The sequence below is a fragment of the Microtus pennsylvanicus genome, chromosome 16 (genome assembly GCF_037038515.1).
Source record: "Microtus pennsylvanicus isolate mMicPen1 chromosome 16, mMicPen1.hap1, whole genome shotgun sequence".
NCBI lineage: Eukaryota > Metazoa > Chordata > Mammalia > Rodentia > Cricetidae > Microtus > Microtus pennsylvanicus.
In genome coordinates, this window is record NC_134594.1 from 727,098 (window position 1) to 740,495 (window position 13,398).

Sequence of the window (13,398 nt, forward strand, 5' to 3'; positions counted from 1 at the left end):
TTGCTTGCTTGCTTGCTTATTTGCTTGCTTAATAAGCACTTTATCAGCTGTATCATTTCCCCAGGCCCTAGAAGGTAATTTTGATTCTTTGCCAATAAAGTATCATTTGGTTAATGAACTCAACACACACACACACACACACACACACACACACACACACACACGATTTATAACAAAGATGTGATTTCCTGAGCCCAGAGGTACATGAAAAATTTTCTTAATTAAAAAGACTAAAATAGTTCCTACCTCTTTCAACGAGGGAACAACTGAATGACAGGACATACATCATGATCAATGCCTGGCCCCTGATCATTTAATAAAATGTTGGTTCTCTGCCATTTTGCCTTAGTCATACTGAGCTATTGCTGCTGTCATTTTTAAAATCTCTTTCTTTCCCTAAATCTGAAAACATCCACATCTCCCCACACAGGGTACAAAACTCTATTTCCTCTCCCATTCCCGTGCTCTCTGCCTCATGAATTTTAGAGTAGCAGGCAGCATGCCATTGACTCTGAACCCATCTGGAGGCACTGCAAATTAGTTTTGTGTGAAATGTGAGTGCAAAACTCAAAGCCAACTCTGACTTTATATTTTATAATGAGACTGAAATTTGGCCCATGTTTGCTAAAAATCTTGCCAGCATTTGCTAGGGACCTATGAGCAAAAGAGTCCTGATTTCTTGAGAGTGAGAAGGAAGTCAGGCCTGTCTCCCAAAGGTCACTTTGAACATCGACCCTGAAACAAAGACTGATGTTGATACACAAGACTGCAGGTGAGTGTGTGCAGTCCTGCCTCTCCATGCACAAGACTGCAGGTGAGTATATGCAGTCCTGCCTCTCCATGCACAAGACTGCAGGTGAGTGTGTGCGGTCCTTCCTCTCCATGCACAAGACTGCAGGTGAGTGTGTGCAGTCCTTCCTCTCCATGCACAAGACTGCAGGTGAGTGTTTGCATTCTTGTCTCTCCATGCACAAGACTACAGGTGAATGTATGCAGTCTTGCCTCTCCACCCACAAGACTGCAGGTAAGCATGTTCAGTCCTGCCTCTCCATGAAGTTGGGTCAGCCATCCTGTAGTTGATCTCTCTCCTCCAGATGAACTCCAGAGACAAATGAGCTGCTGCATGTTCCCTGAGGCCTCTGAGAGCAGCAGTCAGCCTTCTCAACTAAGCTTGCATGGGTGCATAGAGAATTCGCCTGCCGTCCTTTGGACAAATTAAACTGAAGTGGTAGGAAAGTGGTCACTTTTCTAGCTACAGCACTGATCACTACTGAATATAGGGGCAGATTCCAAAATATCTTTTATCTGCCTCAGAGACAGCTGGGACTTTCCCAGAACCTCTAACCCCCATAATATCGCAGAGAATGCCCCCTGTGGTGTTTAGAGTTTAATAAAACATTCTGTAGACGTATTTCTCTGATCTGCTGTAACTTGAACCAGGAACAATTTGTAGAGGGCGAAACTGCTGGCGATGATCTGGCATGTGATATGTATGGAAATTTGAGATGAGCAAGACGACATGAATTTGTTCCCTGAAACCCACATGTGTAAGCAGAGAATTGACTCTTGAAAATTGTCTTCTAGTATACACATACACATATTCAAACACATACAGCATGCACATACAATAAATAAATAAATATGATGAAAAGTTATTTTTATATACGTCTTTGTGGGTATGGGTATATATGTATGTTCTTATATGTACAGTTGTTCATTCACATGTGTGTACGTGATCCCTGGATCATGTAATCACATATAAGCCAGATTCAGCCTCAGATACGCTTCTTGAGGAGTCGTGAACCCCACTTTTGAGACAGGATCTCTCACCAAACCTAGAGGTCATCAAAGGTTAGTCCAGTTGGCCAGCAAACCTCAGGAGTCCATTTGTGTCTTCCTCCCTGACATTAGGAGTTTGTGTCATCATACCTGCCCTTCTTAGTGTGGGTGATGGGGTCTAACTAAGGCCCTCATGCTTTCAACGAAAGCATATCGCCAAAAGATCCATCTCCCTAGCACCTTGTTCATGTCTCCCCCTTCCAGACATGGCCAAGGAGCACCAACCAGTCACCAACCAGTCCTTAACTGCTTTGTTAAGACCCTAACACAGAAGCTGAGGTGGGGGAAATATTGCAGTTGTTACTCATCCATTATTTCTGTATCTGTGCGTCTTCCAAAGTCCAAATGAATTTATGGCTGAGAACAGAGAGACAGCGGTTAAAATAGGAAAGAGAGATCATTTCAGCACGATTCTGCTTTCCTCCCAAGTGCACCTCGGTAATTATCCATTTTTTCCACAGGGGAAGGCACAAGGCATTTTGTTAGTTTTAGGACCCAAAGTAGAGACAGCATGAACTTGGCCCACCATAGTGCAGTAAAGGATACAGATAATGAGAAAATTATTGCAATAATACAACGAGGAACATTTTTGTCTTGAAAACAACTTAGAAGAATGATGGGGGTGGAACAGGACCAAATGTATCAGGAATAGCTGGTCAGTCTCCTGTAGATCTGAGTACCTTTGCAGTCCCAGAGAACACAGAAGCAAATGTATCAGGAATAGCTAGTCAGTCTCCTGTAGATCTGAGTACCTTTGCAGTCCCGGAGAACACAGAAGCATGGAGATGAAGCTCCACAAACACACAATCTTCCTGACTCAGTGATGCTAACAAGTTTGCCAGTACAGAGCAAACATTCTCTATGTGCTCCACAAACAAACAAGGTTAGACCAATTTCTAGCTAGGGAGGCTATGAAAGCATATTTATGGATGAATGTGGGTGATATCTATGTTTCTTAAAGATACATCCTGCTTTCCAGGTGAACTTCTTATGGCAAGAAACCTTCCAAGAAGTAGACTAACCTGAGAATCTCTCCTTGTACCATGTAAGTTCCAAGAAAGGCAGTTTGCTGAAACAAAAGCTAAGTGGACACAGTCGTATATCGGTGTTGTTCTCTGGGTCTAGACCATGTCATGCATTGTGAGTATTCAAGGAAAATAGAAATTAAGTGAATAAATGAGGAAAAGTTCTGACATGATGAGGCTAGATTTGAGATGAGATACTCACACCTAGACCACATTCAGTGGAGAGTAAAGAGTTTCTTACCATTTCCTATAGGAATTTGCACCATTGCGAAGGCCTTTTTTTCTAATACTTTGGCCCTATGTATTGAATAGCAGAAATGAGGCCCCTCCCCCACGATGTGAGAGTAGTACAACAAACAACTCTATTTTAATATATACTGAACGTATGCTGGGAATACAGACGAGCCAGAAGAGACCCTTTGCTTCAGGCAGTGCTAAAGTCAAACAATGTTTTCTGGAAGCAGGGCCAATTGAGCTATACACATGCTATAAGAACCACAAGTCTACTGAGAGTTCATCTGCATTATCAGTCTGGCTGGACTTAGGCTCATCAAGACACTCCTCTGAGTGTGCTGGGAGGGTTTTCCAGAATTATTAACTGGGGAGGGGATGCCACCCTAAATGTTGGAGATATCATTCCAGGAGTTGAGTTCTGGAATGGCTAAAAAGAGAAAAGGGAGTAAGGCAGCTAAGCAGTGGCATTGTCATGTTCCTGCTTCCTGATCTGCACCATGGACCAAGCCACTTCCCCTCCAAGACTGACTGCTCCTCTTTAGCAGTTAGCTACAAGCAATCCTCCCTCCTTCGAGTATTTTATAATGAATACACCTGCCTTTCAAAGAAACTTTGAACATCTACACAAATAGGAAGAAAAGAAAGGAAAAAAGAAGAGTTAAAAATGAAAGGAAAAAATGAGAAAGGGAAGAAAAAGACTATTATAGATGTCAAAATCTATTCCTGCTTCCATGATCCTAAATTATTTTAAATATTTATAAAGCTGAACATGATAGGATTCTTGGAATCCCAGCATTTGGGGGTGCAGGTAGGAAAATCAAGAATTCAAGACAACCATTGAAAGTTTGAGGTCACCCTGGGCTGCAAGATCCGATTTCAAATAAATAAATAAAAGTTTCAAGACTTACTCGATAGTTCACGTAAAAAGAGGGAGAAGGAAAGTGAGAAGAAATAATAGTTGCAAGTGAGATTACTCCGTGAATGAGAGGGTTTTTTGGTTTGTTTGTTGGTTGTTGTTTGTTTGTTTGTTTGTTTGTTTGTTTGTTTTTTGAGACAGGACTTCTCTGTCTGTCCTAGCTGTCCTGGAACTAGCTCTTGTAGACCAGGCTGCCCTTGAACTCAAACCTGCCTCTACCTCCCAAGTGCTGGAATTAAAGGCGGTACCACAAGACCTAAGTTCAAGTCCCAAAACTCACATGGTAGAAGGAAAGAACCATATTCCTTAAGTTGTTCTCTGATTTCTACATGTTCACCATGGCATGTCTAAACACACAAACATACACACACAAATAAATAAATATAAAAAGTTCTTGACATAGCAACGATGACAGTAATAATAAAATAAAACAGGTAGCACAAATGTAAATTTAACATGTCCATAGCTTTTCTAAGGATTTGTAAATTGCATGTCTGGGGTCTGACTCACTTTAAAGAAGATAGTTTATTCTTGAAATAACTTAAAATTTCAGAGTTTTTAAAAAAGTCATTTCTACTGGACTGGTCACAGTCTGTATTCCCAAGAAATGAAATTCAACCATCTAGCCTCAAGAACCAATTAAGTCTGAGGACTCAAGATGGTGGCAGCCACTAGCAACTGTGGGATGCAGAACCTCTTCAGGAGACTGAGAGACTCACAGAAACTTTGAAAAGGGAAGTAGGAGTGGAGGATGAGTCTGCAGAGCTTACACTATCTCTGAAACTAAAAAAAGTCCAGTCAGGTGGCAGCACAGGTGACAGGTATGGAAGCACTGTTGCTTAGGACAAAGGAGCATCATTGCCGAGCAGAGCCCAGTCATCAGAGTTGCTGCTGCAGCTCAAAATGCTTGCCCTGCTTGAGAGGAGAAGATCAGGATAGTCATGCCATGTCCATGGTAGGGAGCTGTGCAGCAGCCTGGAGGCCTTGTGGATGTTACTCCCAGATGTGCTGCCCAGCCACAAGATCACCATGACTGGGCAATAGGATATTTGAAATAAATCTCAACAATAGTCCAGTATTTACCAGAAACTTTGAATAAGACCAAGGACTGATTGCAATAAATATTTGCATGTAAAGCTGTTTGAGTGATATATACATACATACTGGGTGACACACAGCAGTTTGCTATGCCACTTCAATAAATGAATGTGTGAGAGAGAAATGAAACAGATCGGAGAACTGTGTGTCATGTATAGTGGAGAAATATAGAACTAGAGACAGGGAAGTGGCAACGTATGGGAATGGTGGACCAAGGAGCATGTTGATGCCAAGTAGGACTAGAAGGGTGGTGTACAGTACCCTGGAGCTAATGAAGGATCTGCCCCCAAACTCCCTACCCAGTCACATGATCACCCTGGCTCTGTGTAATTAAGCCTCCTCAAAAGATCTCTATAATCCATCCTGCTGCAGAAGGCCATGTTGGCGTTCATGGTCCATGTTTTTTCTGGCACCCATGTTGATGTCCATGGTCCCTGTGACTGCCAGAGGGCATGTTAATGTCTGTGGTCTGTGCTACCACCAGAAATCATGTGGAAGTCCATGACCTGTGCTGCCACCAGCTCTTATGGACAAGGAAGCTTCATTACTGAGAATGAGAGACACTGAATGCTTCTCTGACAGCCTTCCCCTCCCCTTAAAATAGAAGCAGTTCAGACAGAGAGTCCTTGAAAACTGTGACAAGGAGTCTGCATATCGCTCTGTACAACGACAAATGTAGTTGATGGCTTCCAGGTGTCTTTGGGGGGCATTTATTTATTCTTAAGGGTCTGACCACTGAGAGTTTGACAATGTTGCAATCAATATATGATCAACACAAATTGGATTTGATGGATTTCTTTTTCTTTTTGCAGAGGAAGGCACAAAGGTGGGAGGGCAGACTAGGGAAGAATGGGAAGCAGGTGTGGTCAGGGTGCTCTATATGAAATTCCCAAATAATCAAAAGGTATCTTTCATTGGGGAAAAATGGTAAAAAAGAAAAAGCAAAAAAACAAATTACAAGAGAGATAATAATATAATAATAATGGAAATATTAATAATAAAGCAAAAAAGGGAGATGTGCTCAATCTGGCCACTTTAAAAAGAGGAACAAAGACATCCAGTTGACCTCCTCACCTCATTACCCTGAAGTAAGGTTAAAGTTGAAACTGAGGGCTATCAATATACTCATCTAAGCCGTTCTATCAAGGTGTGGTCTTGTCATGGTTTCTAGGGTCTTATCCTTTCAGGGAACTAAATATCCACTCTAGCTGGCACTTTTCCTTCTCCAACTGTGGGAAAATTCCCAATTCTTAGAGTCAATTGTTCCAATAGTATAATAGTCATAGAGAGACACCCAAGTCTCTTTAGGACATCTTCACCACTACCAGGCCCATTACATTATGACCTATGTAGTTGTCTTAGGTTGCCGTCTCACTCATGAGAACCTGCTAAACCCTATGCCCCTTGATAGCAGAGTAAAAAACCGCCCCATCCCCTGCAATGGCCTGGGTGAACATGAACATTTAACATATCAATGTGTCCTTTCAGCAGTACAGCCACATTTCCTTGCTCAAAATATTCTAGAAAGTTAAGATTCTCAGTTCCCACTAGTGGAAAAAGGAAGTACCAAGGCAAAAGCTAAAACAAAATAAAACCTCCTATCCACCTAACAAAGGAAAGGAAAGGCCAGGTGGTGGTGGTGCATACCTTTAATCCCAGCCCTTGGGAGGCAGAGGTAGGCAGATTTCTGTGAGCTTAAGGTCAACCTCTACCAATCTACCAAACAAGTGTCAGGGCAGCCAGGACTGTTACACAGAGAAACCCTGTCTCAAAAAGACCAAAACCAAAACCAGAAAAATTTATATCTACTTTACAAGTTTGACCAAAGATCAATAAAGCAACAACCAAAAGCTCTGTTGAGCTATTTAAGAGTTATTTAGAGATGGCCAGCTAAATAACCCAGGCTGCGGGTACCTGTATTTACCTCAGGCATGGCAAGTCAAGCAGGAAGTCAGTAATCCTTGCCACGTTCCCTCATCTCTAGTGCCCCCAGAATGGAAGAAGGTCTGTCTGCTTAGGAGGTTTCTGCTCCTGACCTGGAATGACCCAAGACCTTCCTTCCTTGAATAGACACTGGAAAAAACATGGGGGAGGGGACCCATATGCCAGAAATACTTGCTAGCCCATCAGAGATCTAACTATATAAACAAGAATGAAGAGGCTAGGCTTGATAAAGAACTAAAAAATGCAGGTTAGTACTCAAATGTATGCATTCATGTATGTACACACATATATGAAATACATTTATAACCCTTACCGAATCCATTATAAGGGCAAAGCCAAAGATATTCTGTCAAGGACATTTTAATGTGCTAGAGAGCAAATGTTCACTGGTTTGTAATGTCACAGAAGGCAGAACCTATTGTGTTTGGTTCAAAACAGAGTGGGGACTGAAAGATGAATTCTAATGCATATAAGCAAGACACCCACCTAGGTTTTGTTGTGACTTACCAGCATGGAAGGGATGGGACAAAAATAAAGGAAAAACTATTCAATTGTTAAATCAAGACTTCTCGGCTTCCTGCCTGTAGTCAATCTGCCAAAAGCCTTTTCTCTGCTGTAATTCCATTTTTCAACAGCTCATAACTCGAACCTGATTGATCATGCAGTCACATCCAGCCCAGACTCATTAGGCCAATTAAATCAAAGCATGTGAGCTGGAGACTCCAGCTCAGGAGCTGTGGCACTGCCAGCAACAGCTTGGCTTTCTCACATTCATTCTGTAGGGTCTTATTTCAAGTGGTGCCATCCTGCATGGATAGTTTGATTTATTAAATGGGACATGTTGCCACTCAGAAGGCCTTCTCAGGACACTGGGTGGTGGGAGAGCAGTAAAACCAGGGCAATGTGACAAAAATAGGATTCCTTGTCACCCAAACCCTGAGGCAGCTCACATCCACAGTGATGTATTTTAAGCATGAAGAAAATAGACTCCGTCTTAACAGCCTGGTTCTGTCAGGCCGTCTCCCAGAGAGCCCTACTTGGCTGTGGAATGTTCCGAGAACCTCTTTCGTATTTGTTGCCAAGGCAGCTTGGGGTAGCAGTGCAGGTCTTCCAAGAAGATGAGCAGCCATCACTATGAGCTCCCAGCACTAGGGCAGCCTCATTCTATAGAAAGGGACACAGGTCATTTCCCTAAATGGGTGCAAAGTAGACTCGCATTTGTGCAGTTTTTAGGATCTCACCGTTTTGTCTGATGAAAGCACCACGCAATCTTGCAATCTGTGTTTTGGACTGAAGAGATTAGGAAATAATTAATTGTCCAAAAACCTGACAAGGCTGAGCCTGACGGCCCTCTTGGTTTTAGGATATTATTTGCATTTTCAAAGAAGCCCTGAAGGATATGCTTCCTTTTTGAGTTTCCAATTCTAATAATAGTGTAGAAAGAGGAAGTGAGCTCCGGAAACCTATCTTTCCAAAAGCCTGCATACTTCAGGGAAATGCCTGCATCCCTACACTCTCTGCTCACAGTACGACCAGCTCAATAAATGTGGATGGGAAGGATGTGTGTAAATCCATTTTGTGCTTTCAGTTTGTTTTTATCTTGGGTAAAAGAGACAAGGTTTTAAATCTATTTTGGGGCAGGCATGAGCTGAACACTCATGTCTGTGAATCCAAGTGCACGGGAGGCATAAGGCAGGAAATTTGCAGCTCGCTTGAGGTCCACAGAGTGAGCTCCTGACCAGCTTTAGGGCTACGTAAGGTAACCCTGTCTCAGAAAACATAAACAAAAGCTTCTCTTATTTTATCCTACACATTTCAGTTCTATCTTAGTCAATGAGGCACTTTTGTGGACTTCTTTCAAAAACTTAAGTATCATAGGACCGTAGAATTAAGAGCATCCTGGTCCAACGTTTTTGGTAACCAATGAAAGAAAAAGGTCTGGAGAATGTATTTGACAAGATAAGAGACAAAGCCAAGACCACAGCTCCAGATTTCAGACACAAATACAAAGCCTTGCTCAAAGGCTTCTGTGATGTAGACATCAATACATCTAATACAGCTGTCTCCAAGAGCCCTGATAGCCTCCTACATCCCATCCCCAGCAGCCTTTCCTGATCTTATCCCTGGCATCTCCCATCTTTTTGAATAGTCTGATACTTTCTGCCACCATTGGACATCATTGGGCAAGCAGATGCCACTTCACCTCCACACAGCTCAGTGAAATCCCAACCATGTATCTGATATTTCTAATCCTTTGGAAAATAAGCCCTAAATTTAAAAACAGTCCCTGTAAGGCTCCTGGGCAGATCAACTCATTCTAAGCCAGAGCTCCATTCAGTCAGGACATTCCTGTGGTGTTCGAGAACAGTGCCATGCAGGCACTGGCTCACACACAGCAAGAAAATTAACTACAGAACAGCCAGATTGACACAGAACACTTATCTACTAGGAATCCCCTCCTACTTCCACTCTGAATGGGTGCAGTCATCAAGATAGGACAGTTACAGAGGTGGGGTGGGGTGGGGAGAGAATCTAGACAGTGTCCTAATGTCAGCCAAAGCACTGACCAGAGAGAGCACTGTATTCAAGTCAACGAGGTGAACAGTACTGTTGTTTTCCTTTGAAAATTTCATGAACGCGTATATTTTTATCATATTCAGGCCAATTATCATTTTTATCTCTTTCCACTTCTGGTGAACCCCTTCTTCTTCCCCCACCCAGATTCTCCTCCTCCTCTCATGCCTTTTTTTTGTGTGTTGACCCACTGAGTGTGGTTAGGATTTTTAGTATTTTTACATGAGCATGAGTAGAGGTTATTTGCTGGATCATAGCCATCTAACCAGTATTTAGAGCACTGGAAAACATGGCTCCTCTCCCTGTCTCAGTCCTTAACTGCCAATGACTTCTCCAGTAAAGAAGGATTAGAAAGCATCTGTCTCGGGTGATTGCTGACTTTCTAAGATTCGTTTCTATTAACTGGAGGTGTATATAGCAGATGACTTGACAGAGACAGGACTGTGAAGGCCACTGTGACAGATGGAACATTTTAGTCAGACCACAACCAATCTTGCCTCCCTCTGGCACAACAAGACAGCTGGTTAAATGTGCTAGGACTTTGGTCACCTGTGGTCACATGAACATTTACAGCTCCAAAGGAATTTATAAAAATCTAAAGGAAAATACAGTAAGAACTGATTCACAGCATTGATACAAAGCTTTTTTTTTACTCTAAAAAAGTCTTCTGGGAATATATTTCTATTGCATTTTGAATAATATTATACATATTGTATCTGGGAAGTTCAAATTGGGAAACTTGTCAATAGCATGTAGCAAGCCCTGGGTTTATTTCTAAGAAGTTCATAAATCAGACACTGTGGTGCACACCTATAAACACAGTATTTGGGAGAGAAAGAATGGTTAGAATAAACTACTGTAATGTAAAAGATAATTTCACTATTAATTTTACAATACCCTGATAATGTTTGTTTCTATTTATTATTTTCTCAAATAAGAATAGCTGATATCTAGAATTGATTGTGATTTTGCGTATACTGCACACAGGGCTCAAGACCCTAGCTTGTACAGAACAGAGCATCTGCATAATGATGCAGATGATAGACATGTGTGTGGTGCATTCGGGCAGCTACCTAAACAGGGAGCATTTCCAGCTACAGGGTTTTAACTGTGGGTTGGTGTCTGAAAGAGCTTGTGAAAGAAAGAGGAGAAAGGAAGATCTGAAGAAACTTTTGAAAACAACTGTCTAGAAGAGAGTTCATGGTTTTTTCTTTTTCTTTTTTTGTGGCTCCTGTCTTTTTTTCATTTTTTATTTTTTTATTGAAAAAAATTTCCACCTCCTCCCAGCCTCCCATTTTCCTCCCCCTCTTCCCACTCCTCTCCCTCTCCCCCCACTCCTCTCCCCCTTAATCTCAGCATTTTTTTTATTGTTTTTATTGAGCTATATATTTTTCTCTGCTCCCCTCCCTTCCTCTTCCCTCTCCTTCAACCCTCCCCCATGGTCCCCATGCTCCCAATTTACTAAGAAGATCTTGTCTTTTTCTACTTCCCATGTAGATTAGATCCATGTATGTCTCTCTTAGGGTGCTCATTGTTGTCTAGGTTCTCTGGGATTGTGAATTGTAGACTGATTTTCTTTGCTTTATGTCTAAAAGCCACATATGAGTGAGACATATGCCATTTGTCTTTCTGGGTCTGGATTACGTCAATCAATATGATGATTTCTAGAGCCATCCATTTGCCTGCAGATTTCAAGATGCCATTATTATTTATTTATTGCTGTGTAGTACTCCACTATATAAACATATCACATTTTCTTTATCCATTCTTTAGTTGAGGGGCATTTAGATTATTTCCTGGTTCTGACTATGACAAACAATGCTGCTATGAACATAGCTGAGCACATGTCCTTGTGGTATTATTGAGCATTCTTTGGGTATATACTAAAAAAGAGGTATTGCTGGGTCTTGAGGAAGGTTGTTTCCTAATTTTCTGAGAAATCACAATACTGACAATCAAAAGGGCTGTACCAATTTGCACTCCCACTAACAATGCAGGAGTATTCCCTTTACCCTACATCCTCTCTAGCATAAGTTGTCATCAGTGTTTTTGGCCATTCTTACAGGTATAAGATGGAATCTCAGAGTTTTTGTTTGTTTGTTTGTTTGGTTGGTTGGTTTTTTTTTTTTTTTTTTTTGCATTTCTCTGAAGCCTAAGAATGCTGAGCATTCCCTTAAGTGTCTTTCAGCCCTTTTAGATTCCTCTGTTGAGAGTTTTCTGATTAGGTCTGTACTTCATTTTATTATTGGATTATTTTTTCTTTTGATGACCAATTTCTTTGTATATTTTGGAGATCAGACCTCTGTCTGATGTGGGGTTGGTAAAGATCTTTTCCCATTCTATAGGTTGCCCTTTTGTCATGTTGACCATGTCCTTTGCTTTACAGAAGGTTTTCAGTTTCAGGAGGTCTCATTTATTGTTTCTCTCAGTGTCTGTGCTACTGGGGTTATATATTTAAGAAATGGTCTCCTGTGCCAATGCCTTCATGTATATTTCCCACTTTCTCTTCTCTATAGATGTCTGTTAAGTCCATATGTTAGTTCCCTTATTTCTTTGTTAATTTTTGTCTGACAGACCTGTCCAGTGTTGAGTGGAGAGTTGAAGTCTCCCACCAGAATTCATGATTTTTAACTCTCCAAATAGTATCATTCAGTCTACACTCATCAAGAATATTAAGAGCAGTGAATAAAATCTGGAGAAATAGTTCAGTGGTTAGCAGCATTGGCTGCTATTGCAGAGGACCCAGGTTCAGCTCCCAGCACTCACATGGGGGCTCACAACCATCTATAACATTTCCAAGGGATTGGATCCCCCTTTTGGCCCCCTCTGGCACCAGACATATAAGTGGTACACAGACATATATACAGTCAAAACATTTATGCACATAATCCTTTTTTTAATTTAAAAAGGAGAAAGAGTTCATGGGAAAGACAGCGACTTCTTAAATATAAACTTTACCCCAGTTAAACAGCAAAATAAATAATAAATTACTCGTTCTAAGTTATAAAATTAATAACTATGCATATACACTGAATTTTTATACTTTTTTGAGAAAGGAAATCCCAAACTCTTTACAGAGCTGAGAAGGGCCTTCACCTTCTAATCTACCTGTCCCTACCTCCTTTGGGCTAGGATGACAGGTGTAACAGTACAGCCAGTTTTCTATGGTGCCGAGGATCAAACCCTGAGTCTCAAGCATGCCTGCAAGCCCTCCGACTACTGAAGCTATATTGCCAGGCCAGAAACTGATACTATTAAATGGTTGCATGGGAAAAGAATTAGAGAATAAATTAATATCTTGTGCAGAAAGATCCAGATAATTTATGTTGGCCTGTCACATTCCAGGAGGCAAGGTTTAATTTTATACTCTTTAAATCTACTGTACATTCTAATGAATTTCTGGAGAACAACACACACAGGAGGGAAGGAAAACCTTCCAGTCAGGTTAGGAAGAGAAACAAAAGTGAGAAGAATCCCCAATCCAATGCTCTGTATAAAATTCCTTTTCATTTTTAAAAGTCCATTGTTCTAGCCTAATCATAGGAAACACAAAATAAAACCAATGAAGAGCAGTCTACTGTAGTCAGATGTTTCTTTCCAACCTGCAAGTTCCCAAATAACCACTCAGAGACTTACACATAGAAATTCTTGACTGATAGCTCAGGCTTATTACTAGCTAACTCTTGCACTTAAATTAACCCTTTATTTTTTACATATGCTTCACATGTTACCTCATTTTCTTTTTTTTTTTTGAAACAGGGTTTTTCT